This window comes from Neomonachus schauinslandi, chromosome 4, assembly GCF_002201575.2.
Source record: "Neomonachus schauinslandi chromosome 4, ASM220157v2, whole genome shotgun sequence".
In the NCBI taxonomy this organism is placed as follows: domain Eukaryota; kingdom Metazoa; phylum Chordata; class Mammalia; order Carnivora; family Phocidae; genus Neomonachus; species Neomonachus schauinslandi.
In genome coordinates this window covers 164,693,009-164,704,922 of record NC_058406.1, presented here as the reverse complement: position 1 = coordinate 164,704,922, position 11,914 = coordinate 164,693,009, and the positions used below count along the sequence as shown (strand labels likewise).

The following is an 11,914-nucleotide window of genomic DNA, read 5'->3' as shown; positions in this document are numbered from 1 at the left end:
GCGGCGGCGGCGGCGCGGGGACGCGCGCTGTCTCTTTAAGGGAGCTCGGTCTGGGGTGGCGCTTTCCTCCGCGAAGGCTCCTTTGATATTAATAGTGTTGGTGTCTTGAAACTGACGTAATGCGCGGAGACTGAGGTCCTGACAAGCGATAACATTTCTGATAAAGACCCGATCTCACTGCAATCTCAAGCGTCCTCTTTTTGGTGCTGCTCGTTTCTCCAGACCCCGCGTCCTCTCGATCGCTCTCTCGCCTTCCTATTTTTTTTTTTTTTTTAAAAAAAAACAACACCCCCTCCCCTCTTCCACCCGGCACCGGGCACATCCTTGCTCTATTTCCTTTCTCTCTCTCTCTCTCTTTTTTTTTATAAAGGGGGGGGAGGGAAGGGAAAGGGGGGGAGGCAGGAAAGACCTTTTTCTCCCCCCCCCCCAATAATCCAAGATCAACTCTGCAAACAACAGAAGACGGTTCATGGCTCTGGCCGCCGCGCCACCATCTTTCGGGCTGCCGAGGGTGTTCTTGACGATTAATCAACAGGTAAGGAGGGGCCCGGGCGGGCCGCGGGGCCGGGGGCCGCGGGGGGTACGGGGGGCGCGGGCGCCCCTCGGCCGGGCCCGGGGCGCCGCGACGCGAGTGCTGCGCCCGCGCGTGTGTGCGCAAAATGTGGGCGATCGCGAGCGGGGAGCCCTGGGAATTAAAAGTGACTTTCTTTGAAAAAAAAAAAAAAAAAAAAAGCAGAGGGAGAGTGTGCAGAAAGCCAAGCGCAGGCTTCTCGGGTTTCACATGCATTTTCTTTCTTCCTTTTTGCGCGTGTGATTTCTTTCTTTCTTTCTTCTCTTCTGCTCTCTTTCCCCCCCTTCCTCTCCTCCTTTTGGTGGGTCTGAGGCAACTGAGCCTTAGAAACGAGCGACTTCAACTGCAGTAGCCCCTGGAGTCAGGAGGGTCAAGTTCAGCCGCCAGGGAGGAGGAAAAACAAATCCCCATTTGCCAAAAAAAGAAGTTTCAGGCCGGTGCCCCCTCCCCCTCGCAGCCCCACTCCCCCTCGCTGTCTCTTTCTGGCTGATTTTAATTCTCTCCTACCGGGCGCAGCGGAGGAGCTGGAGGTGGTTGGACCCGAGGGGCCGCCGCCGCCGCCGCCGCTGCTGCAAGTTTTCTGGGGCTCCTGACAAGCGGGGAGCAGACTAGGCACCAGCATGCAGAGTAGTAAGTCGGGCCAACTTGGGAGGGTTGGGAGGGTCTCAGAGAGGGGCCTTCGTGTGGTCCCCAAAGTGGGAAAACAGCGCAGGACTGGCGTTGGCTTTGAAGAGTTTGCAAAGCCAGGCTTCAAACTTTTTGCCTTAAAGGCCCAGCTGGGCTGGAGAAGGAGGGTGTCGCATCCCCTGATGCACCCGCCTCTCGCGGCTCAGGGCAGCTTGGCCGAGGGGTCTGTGCCCTGTCCGTGCCATGTGGCAGGGCCTTGCAGCCCAGGAGCTTCCGTAGGGACTGAGGAAGGGGCAGACTTCCTCTGCGGTGCGGATGATGCGCCATGTGTCGCGGGTCAGCGGACACTGGACGGTGATTAAATGCCTGACAGCGGTGGGACGTCCAGGCGGACGGGCGCTTCGCCTTCTGTCTAGTTCCTGTTTGGGTTCCAGAGAAACGCATCTTTGAAATGCCAAGGCAAACATCACTGTCCCTTCAAATAACTCCAGGATTATAGGACCCCATGAATAATTTGAGGGTGAGGCGGAGGTGGGAGCTGTTTGAAGTGCAAAGCTGTTTTTGTGGCTGGGAAAGCTTTTTTGTTAGTACCTGTGTGAGATGGTGGTGTTTCCCCCCTTTCCCCAGGGAAGTCAGTAACCGTTTTATGGCCTTAAGACTCTAAAGCAATTTAAGTTAGAAGGCAAGAAGGACTGGTGGGTTGCAGAGGGAATCTTGGACTGATTAAATTTGAGGTCTTGCTTTACTTCCTCATATCTTTTTAGGCCTCAGAATTGATACTATTGAAAGTTTTTGAGTAAGCGATGGATTTTAATGATGAATCAAAATTATGATAGAATATTCCTCCTTATCCTCTTTTGGAAAATCAGGGCTAGAGTCTTAAGTGAGGTAAGTGAAGTGAGAAGCGTAGGCGAGAAGTGAAATCGCAGAGAAGTTGGGCCGATTCATTGAACTTTTGTAGATTCATTGAACTTTTGTAAATGCACCAGGTGAACAGGGAAGGGTCTGAGAGGGAAAATAGGTACAAAGGGATCTCCAGATAGGGCTGGGGAGAGAATTATAAAGAAATGATAACTCTAGGCCTGGTTGTTGGCTGAAATTTGATTGTTCAAAGCAAAAATACTATAGGAACCTCTAACCACTCTTTAAAGTCGTCCAGCTCTTAAGTTAAAAACCTATGGATCTTGCTGGCATCATGTTACTTTCCTGCTGGTTTTAGGAAAAGTTGATCATTTAGAAAAGGCTGCCAGAGTTAAAAATGCGAGGGGCAGCAAAGGAAAGTAATGCGGCGGCCAGTTCTTGACGTGGACAAAATGAGAATGAAAGTTTCTGAGCTCACTGTTGTCAAGTTTCTTACATGTTGCTCATTTGCTTAGGACGCTTTCTCAGATATTCCACCGGTTAATGTAAAAAAGCAAACTCGCTCTAAAATGGTGTGGGCTTTTTTTTTCTTCCCCCAAGTCTGCTAGGGTTGTGAATAAATACAGGGTTTGTATGGGAAGATGAAGCGTTTCCTGTAAGTTGTGATGCTGACAGGACAGTCTGGAAATGATACCAACATTTTGAGGATTTTTTTTTTTTTACCTTTAAGTGAAAGTTTATTAATGACATGCTTAATCTTAACAAGTCAAACATACTGTTCTTAGAGCTTATCTCTCCTCAGATTTCATAACTTCCTTTTAAAGCTATACCCCTGGATGAAAACATCTCTAGATTCAGTTAAATAGACAGGGCCACGAGCGTGCTCAAGTTGGACGCTTATTTTTGAATATTAACAATGTGAAAATAAAACTCCTGACGGGGAGATAGAATTCTAATGCCACATTATGATTTGATTTCTCTAAATGTGAAACATTCTGAGACTTCATTAATACTCAGTTGGCAAAGTATTATTTGCCATGGGTGAGTTGATGTTTACGGCTTCCCAATATATCTATTATATGTTAGGATATATGTGTGTAGAATACTTTCCTACATGTAATAATCAAGTCTGACCCTCTCCTAGTAAATGGTGGGACATAGCAAGTTCCTTACAAAAAAAGTTTGTCACTCCTTTGAATTCTGGACGCTGTAGGGGAGTCTGCTGCTATTTAGATGTTGTCCTTTGTCTCTGAAAGGTAACATGAAAAGTAAGGAGAAAGGTGTCAGAGTAGTTGTGAGGTCTGAGGTTGGTTTTAGAGCTCAGCATTCTGATGATTAGTGTTTTAAATTATTTAATAAAATTTTTGCTTGAAAACAGGTTATAATCTCTAATAGTGTGTTAGTCATAAGTGAGTTGCACATGCCTCTTCCATATTTTCAGTATTATTTTTACTTTTCTTTTAAGTCACATACTACTCCTGAGTTTACTCTGATTTCCAGAGTATAGGACTCTGTAATACACAAAAGGGAATCTTCATTCATAAGGAAAACCTTCAAAACAGGGAAATGGATGCATCTCTGGAAAAGCTGCTTTTAAGATCTTAGTATTTCAGTGATGTTTCTATTACTGTTATTATTTGATGTGAGTGTGTGTGCGCGCGTGTGTGCGTGTGTGTGTGTATGTGTGTGTACAGAGAGAGAAATAAAGATCACAATTTGCTGTTAATGATCTGCACATTCCTATTAAGATATGCTAAAAGGTGTTAAGTTTTAATAAACTCTTTTCTTACCTTCTTTGTGGAAGTAAATAAGCGTTACTGAAATTTTTAAAAAGACTGGTAGAAAATTGTTTTTGAGCCAGAACTTTATTTTGACTTTGAAATGAGCACAGATATCGATAACTGGCCTTCAGATGTTTTTTTATAATGCATATAATATAGAAATTATTTTTTTACTTCACTACTTGGGTAGCAAACAATAATGTAGTAACACTATGCTACTGTGTGTAAAATAAAATAGACTTTAAGAAAGTTATGGGCAGGTGTTTATTATTAATTTAAAGGGAAAATTATTATTTTTGAAATAAGTGATGCACTTAAAATAAAATGACTTGTGCACATTAAAACATATTCTTATTGAGATAGTCTCTGGTGTGTAAAATGAAGCCATTCATTCAGCAGACTGACAACTTTCCACTTGGTATTTGCCTTTGCTTAATTTAGTTTCTGCAGGACAGCTAGTGTGGTAGTCTGCATCTGTTTTTGGCAGGCACAGAAAACTATAAACTGAGACAGTTCTGTCCCAAATATCGCAGCTCACACGTTACAATCAATTTGATAAAAACAGGAGAGTTTTATGGACTTGCTTTCTGTTGTTCATCCTTGCTCAAGCTGTCAGGTAACAGGTTTCTCTCTCTCCCCGTTTTGCTGGTTATAACTACTAGGACCATGGATAACTAGTTCTGAGTCCTGTTTACTCATTCATCCACCTTATTTATTATTCATTGAAATTTGGGGGAAATTCAATGACAGCATATCTGGACGTCGTTTTACTTTATCTATGTGATAACTACAGCTTTTGATATCATCGTACAGAAGGTAATGAATTCTTTGTTACTATAATAGTTTTACAATTTATGGAATTGCAGGGTCCCCCATAGATAAAATATGAAGAAACTTACAGCCTTTGCCAGGTAGAAATCTCATATAATTCTCTGAAGTTCCTGGTGATTGTCAGGTATATGGGAGACTACCGCACTTTGCAGTTATTTCCACTGAAAAAAGCTAAGCAGAATTTTTTAAATGACCAAAATTATTTGTCTTCCTCAAGCTTTAACCAGTGGATTAAAGTAAATATGCGAAAATGCCAAGTGTTGTTTTGTACTACTGTTCAGTAGCGAACAGAGCTGTAGAGGGAATAACCACTTTTAAAAATTTATCCCCAAGTGTGAGTGGGTCTTAGGCTGTTTGTTTATTTGTATAGGATATTGGATTAGTTATATATGACCTTTATAAATACTGTCCTTAATGTTGCTTTTATGGTCACCTCTAGGGTTTTCCTATCACTTTGTGGTTTTCAGGTCCCTGGGAACTGAATTCGTTGGTCTTTGGTTTGGTTCTGTGATGGATATAATAATGTAGAACTGGATTTAGTTTAGAAAGAGATCTTTGGGCTTAAGGAGACCTCTTTCACTGAATTTGGGGAAGGATCGATGGATGAAAATTATATGAATTGTTGTTAGTTTGAGAAGAAGGCTGACTGGTGGCTGAAGCTATAGTAGCTATTGTAGTAGAAATGTCGACTTTTTGTCATCCCCCCATCCCCCGCTTTTTTTTTCTCTAAGAGCACAAATCCAAGTAGCAAAGACAAAGATGAAATTATCTGTGCACTTCAAATTTGAAGCATCATTGGGAATCATTTTCTGATTCAAAGCTATAACTGAAATACAAATAACATCAAAATGCCCCCCCAAAAGACATTAAGGGTATGCTTTTTGTTCCTAAGCATGTTTCATTAAAAATAAGAAAGAAAACTTCTAATTTTTAAAATGTTTCTAGCTCTTTAAAAACCTGCAGTAAATACTTTACAAGTGGCTAGACACCTTCCCTGGTGGTTTAGTTTATACAAGCAGGAAACTTTCTCTCCTACTCTTTTTCTCTTTCTTGTTTTCTTTAAACCAACTGACGTAATGCCAAACTTTGCTTTAAAAGAACAGACAGAAGTAATTGGTAGCTTTTAACTTTTAATAATGTTCTGGATTGGTTTTAGTGGCCAAAATGCCATTTTTTTTTTTTTTAAAGTTCAAGTAAGAACGGGCTTGTGGCCTGAGGAAGAAAGGCTCTGTTGATGCAGTTATTTTTATTCTTGTTTTTCAATCTGTTATTAAAAATCTTTCCTGCTGAGCACTGCTGGATTTCTCCAATTGCTCTCTGTGATGGCTGGTGCATTTCAGGTTACCGTAACTTAAACAGTTTTTGGGTTTTGGGGAGAGTGGGTATTTGTGTTGCGTGATTTCTTTCTTAGTTGGAAAAAAACCATTGTTTTTGTTTCAATTGAGATGAATTAATTAAGATCATCAATGGCGACAGGTCAATGAATGTGTTTATATAAAGAATGCTACACCTGTTAGCAAGAGCCTGAAATGTGGAAGTTTAATTGTGACATTAATCATTTTTATGTGCAGAGGAAGGAAAATAGATGAAACTTTACAAAAATATATTTTAAGATTGAAAGCGTTAATTTTAAGGTCAGTTTGTTTCTACTGGTGGTTCTTTTATTCGCACAATTTTAGATGATAATTTTTTAACCCTATTTATCACGCAGTATTTTTAGTTTCCTTTTTTTTTTTTTTTAAATCGTCATTTTTTCTTTTCCTGATCTTACACAGGCAAACAGAACTTTCTCCAGTTAAGAGACGTCTTGGTGATGTTGATTGACATCAGGGCAACTTCAGAAGCTGGCAAGTAGGAAAATCTTTTCAGAGGGCAAAAAGATTTGTGCCAGGTTTTCCTTCCTTGGGGAAAGACACTCCACCCAGAAACGGGGCCCTCCGCCCCATTTGGTGGGCCAGGACTGAGTATCGACGTTGCTGGTGTGAATTGTTCGTAAGGTTTAAATCTTATGGTTACTTGTCTTGGACTTGGCTTTTAACCCCAAATTTGTTTTGAGAGTTTTTGTTTTCCTTTTCGTTACACAGAGTGTATTTTAAAAATAATACATCCTGAAATTAGGTATCACGGAGATACCTTAAAATGTCTGTTAAGGCTTTTACAATTATAAAAGTATTCCGCATATTCAGGGAAGTTGACGTGTTCTCTGCATAGAAATTTGACAGTTTTGACTTACCTTATGTCTTTCTCAGTTTTTCTTGTGAGAGCTAAGACTTTAGTTCAAATCAGGGGCATTCTTTCTTTGCTAACTATCCTTTACTTATGGATTTGTCAGGAAAAACTTTAGGAACTGAAGCTGTAAGTTGTTTGCATCAAGCATGGTGAGAGTATCTTAGAGTCAGTCTTACTTTATTTTTCACAGAGTTTTCAAACATAAATTTAACGTTATGGGGTTCTGTGTCATTGCATTTTTATTTAATGAATGTCAGTTTATTACTTCAAAACTGAGGGAACAGTGATAAAGTTTAGCAAGAAGGAAAAAAAGGCAGAAGGTGGTGTTCCGAGCCCCAGTCCTTTAATATCAGCAGTGTGTGTACTGTTCAGTGGTGGGGAGGGGTTGGAGAGGCTTTGTGGGAGATGATACCAAAAAAAAAAAAAAAAAATCCATCAATTGCGCATATGATCCCCTCCCCTTAAGGTTTACTTAAACAATATGTTTCAGTTTTGCCTCAAACCATTCCTCACCACTCTGCTCCCAAGAATCTACCACTATCTTGGTTCCTGAGACATTAAGGATGACACTTTCTGTTGTATAATGAACTGCAGTATTGTTTGAACAAAGGTAACCTATTTTGATTTGTGTAATTTTTTGGTAGTTACTGATAGGATACCTCTGATATGAGAAGAAAGCTAGCGGTGTAAATGCTTGCAATATCCATGATAGCTGTACTGTGTTTACATTATTGCTGGTGTGTGTGCATGCTGTTGTGGGTGTGCTGTATGGATGTAATGTACATGGACTGATAATAGGCAGATACACCTGATGGTGGATTCTACTATGTGAAACCATGAACTCTGCCCTTTAAACATGAATCTTTTAAGGAGTTACATGACTTACTTTATGAAGTCTAGAGGTTTGAAATGGGCATAGAGTTTAAACCTAGTGAAGTCATCATTATCATAATACTTATATCTGCTCTGAATTTACTAAGCAATTTTAAAAATGACAAAAAAACTATAAATCAAAATGCCACATTTCACCATATTTTCAGAAATGCTTCTGAAGAAAAATTTTTTAAAGTCCCATTTGTTTCTCTTGAGAGGAGCAGTTAAGTGAGAGTGCTGTTTCTGAATATATCTGTTTATGGGGTAGCACTTTATAGTTTACTCTTCTATCCCAAAACGTTATGTAGAAATAATATGGAACATGTAAAGACTCCGTACTGTGACCCAGTGCGTTTTTCCCTAGGGTGATGGATTCTGTGCGTCACCCCAATGTGATGCTATTTGCCAGGCTTGTAATACTGGTTTTGAGGGTTGCTGTATGTCCTATTTCATCAAGCAACACAATACAACAACTTTGGTATCTAGGTAATTGACACAGTCAAAATAGGCTCTGGAAAATGTTCCAGATACTTCTAACTCAGAAGTTAACTTATATGTTCAATTTGTTTAACATTTGAATAAACAATGACTCATTGTCAGCTCTTTAAGCCTTCTATAGTAGATAGTATTAGAAAGAAATATACAAGTGCCCATAGTTTATTTTCTGTTTCTTTTTTCCTTTATTTGAAGGGAGCATGGTTCTCCTATTTGCATTTATAATTGCTTTATCTGTTAATCACTTTGTCTTCATGATAGTGAGTAGTATAGTATTATGAAAAATAATAAACATATTCATAGTATCTAATGTGTATGTCCTAAGCTTTAAAAAACATTAATAATGTATTATTTGAATATTATTAGAATTATTAGAATAACCTAGAATGAACCCAGTATAGGATGATAGATACACCACAACTGCTCTTTAGACATTAAATATATTTTAGCTGTAGGAAAAAAAAGATAAAAAAGATTTCAAAACCTCAGAGCTTTTTTACTTGTAGAATCTGGAGAGAATTTATGAAACTTACTAATCAGCAAATACTTTTAATATAACATGTGCTTCTTGATTAGATTCTACAATATGGCTTTCAGCGGATTCTTGTGGATCAGTATTGCAGTTTTTCCGTATAGAAATATATATTATGTCTGAGATCAGAGACATCTCTAAATAGTGTAAATATATAGGGCAGGAGTTAGTCTTTGTGGTGTCTGTTTTCTCTATTACGTGATACACTTCATGTACAAAGGGATCAAGCATTACTAATCTAGTTTTAGCTTTATTTTCTCTAAGCTATGCACAAGTGCAGCATATGAACTTGTGACTTCATATTAACTTAGTGCGTACATGTGCATACACATATCTATATTCTCACTCGTATAGAATGTTTCTCATTACAGGCACTGAAAGGAATTTTAACATATTACATATTTTTTTAAATGACTTTAACCTTCGTAATATTCATTTTAATTACTTGATGTATCCCAACACCTATTTGAGGGTTAATTTAATTATAATTTTGGTTCTGAAATGAGACCAAGATTGGCAAAACAAATTAAAAACTAACTTCTCCTTGTGACTTCTCTGTGATGTCATTATCCAGACCTCATCTTTAGCTCTGAAAGATGTAGAAATAAGTACATCAGCCTGTTATTCTCTCAATATTCTTAAGTAGTTCTGAACATACAAAAAAGTTCCTGAAAGAGATTTTGGTTTTTATTTCAGCTTTACTTTATGATGCCATTAAATATTTTTGAAAGAGAATCTCACTCACTGTGATTTTTAAAAATACCATTCAACTGGGGAAGTTAAGACTGATCATATATATATTAATTTTAATCAAGGCCCATGTTACTAATTTTTCTCGCGACATGTTAGCCCGATTGTTGAGTGATTAATAATTCTTTTATCAACTGTTCCTGGATATACCTTTGAGATCTTTTAAAATCGGGTGTTTACTGTATCTGGCAGCTGCATTTTTATGTTAATAAATCAATTTGATTATGAATTGAAGAAACACAAGTGATTATATTTAATACCGTCTTTAGCCTATTACTGGAAGTATTATTGCAAAATTTTCACCTCAGTTCTTCAAACTTAGGTATGTTTTGGAAAATAACTTAGGTACAAGTGGCCAGTGGAAGCAATTACATCCAAGCAAGGAGTAATATGACACATTATTTTCTGTAACTTATTAGCAAATTCTAAGAATTGCATTCAGGACAAATTTGCATTACATTCATTGCATGAAAGATGTGGTAAATTACTATAAGAAACTAACTCACTGTCATCTAAACCTCAGTGACTGTGAACTCTTTATTTAACTCTCTATCCCATTACCGTTTATTCTACTTTTAAATGTTCCGTTCTTAAGACAATTTCTGTTGTTGAAGGAGTGTCCTAATTATTTACATTTTGCTTTTTCTTTGTCTCCTGATAAACTTTAACTAAGAAAACTGTCACTTATAAGATTTTAGGCTGATAGTAAAAATCATAATGTACACATTTTATGTATAAATATGTGTACATGATCTTGCATGTTCAATTTGTCAGACATTTAACTCTTCAGTGTTACACATATTTGTGTGTATTTGTGTACATACCTATCATGTATTTTTACTCCAAGAAGTGTTCAATACATCATTGTTAATTTTTAATTATGTATATATATGCTCTTCTTACTCCCCGAGTAATTCAATGTATCATTGACAATAATAAACACTTAAAAATGAGACCAATAATGAATAGAAATGGAAAATAGGGGGGTAGATGTAAGTGTAAGCAGGTTTTCCTCCTTTTTGTTTGTGTCATGTTCAGTTGCTATTTAGAAGGATGTGTGTGTGTGTGTGTGTGTGTGTGTATGAACAGAAGGGGGATATGGATACTGTACAATCCATTATAACGTAAGGAACTATTGAAATATATGGCTTTATTTATTTATATATTTTGACACAGGACACTTTGACCTCTTTGCCTGTGGGACTTGGGAATTTTAGATAAAGCCCATCGGGGTCACACTCATCAGTTCCAGCTTTGCGTGACAAAAAGCATTCTCTAGCTTCTGGTGTGCTAACTACTGTGCTGTTTTCCTTCAGGACTGGAAGTCCTGTAAGTTAATTTGGCATTTGAAAGCACTACTAGAATTTTTCCTTTTTGAAAATCCTCTGGATGGTTTTCAGAGGAGTAAGCAGAGATCACGGACAGCGTGATGTCGTTCCTTTCAGGATGCTAAAGAAAATTATGCTGAGAGCAAGCATGCTTCCTCTGGATTATTCGGCTATGCTTTATTACCATTTTTTTCCTCCTCTTTGGGATCTAATATTTCAGTTTAAGGAGGAATAAAGATTTCTCCTTATAGTGGAAAAATGTGCTAGCTGTAGGGTGTTTACCTACATTTCTTCATAGTATGTACATTTGTGGGGGGAGAGCAGTATAAGAAGAGGAAGAAACTTGTATACCACAAAATAATAATACGCTTTTGTTGTTTGCTCTTCAACAGGCCTTTGCCATTCCATTTCTATGAGGAAATGCATTGAATGAAATTAAATAAAGTTGTGGTATAATTTTGAAACAATTGTAAGCACCAACTGTGACATATTTCTGCCAGAAAGATTAAGACAATGTTAGTTACTCAGTGCTTTCACCAAACTCTGTATTCCAAGTTTATAAATATGAATTTGGCCATTTGATCACAGATGATGTTTGATATGAATGTATCTTAATTCAGGGAAGAGAGGACTTAAATTATTCTCACCATCAGTATGCTTTAGATTTGTAAGAAATACAATGCCACATATCATGTTGTCAGTTCTTTGAGATTTTTTAGTAAAGAGGTTTACTTGTTTATAGTAGCTTATATTCAATGATATCAAGCACAGGCTGTTTAACATATTTGTGCCTTGAGCTCTACTAGTGAAGTTCAATAAATGATTATATTTCCACCAAGATTTAGGGAGTAATATACTAGAATAGTAGCCATCTACTAATGATGGTTCTGAGGTTTGCAATTTGTAACTGATTTTTAGGAGCTATGGCATAAATATAATAATAGGTAGAAATACTTAGAGTGATCACCTTTTATAAAAGTTAGTTCTGTCTTTCATGTCTAGGAAAATATAGCAGTGGATGTTTGCTTTTTGTATG

General features: G+C 38.0%; 1 protein-coding gene across 1 annotated transcript in view; it reads left to right on the top strand.

Moving 5' to 3' along the window:
• The first annotated feature begins 391 nt into the window (after nucleotides 1-391).
• TRPS1 (transcriptional repressor GATA binding 1) overlaps nucleotides 392-11,914 on the top strand; it is a 254,651-nt gene continuing 243,128 nt past the window's right edge. Inside the window, exon 1 of the mRNA XM_044914656.1 lies at nucleotides 392-535. The gene's annotated coding sequence lies outside the window, so the exon portion shown is untranslated. The remainder of the gene's footprint in view (nucleotides 536-11,914) is intronic.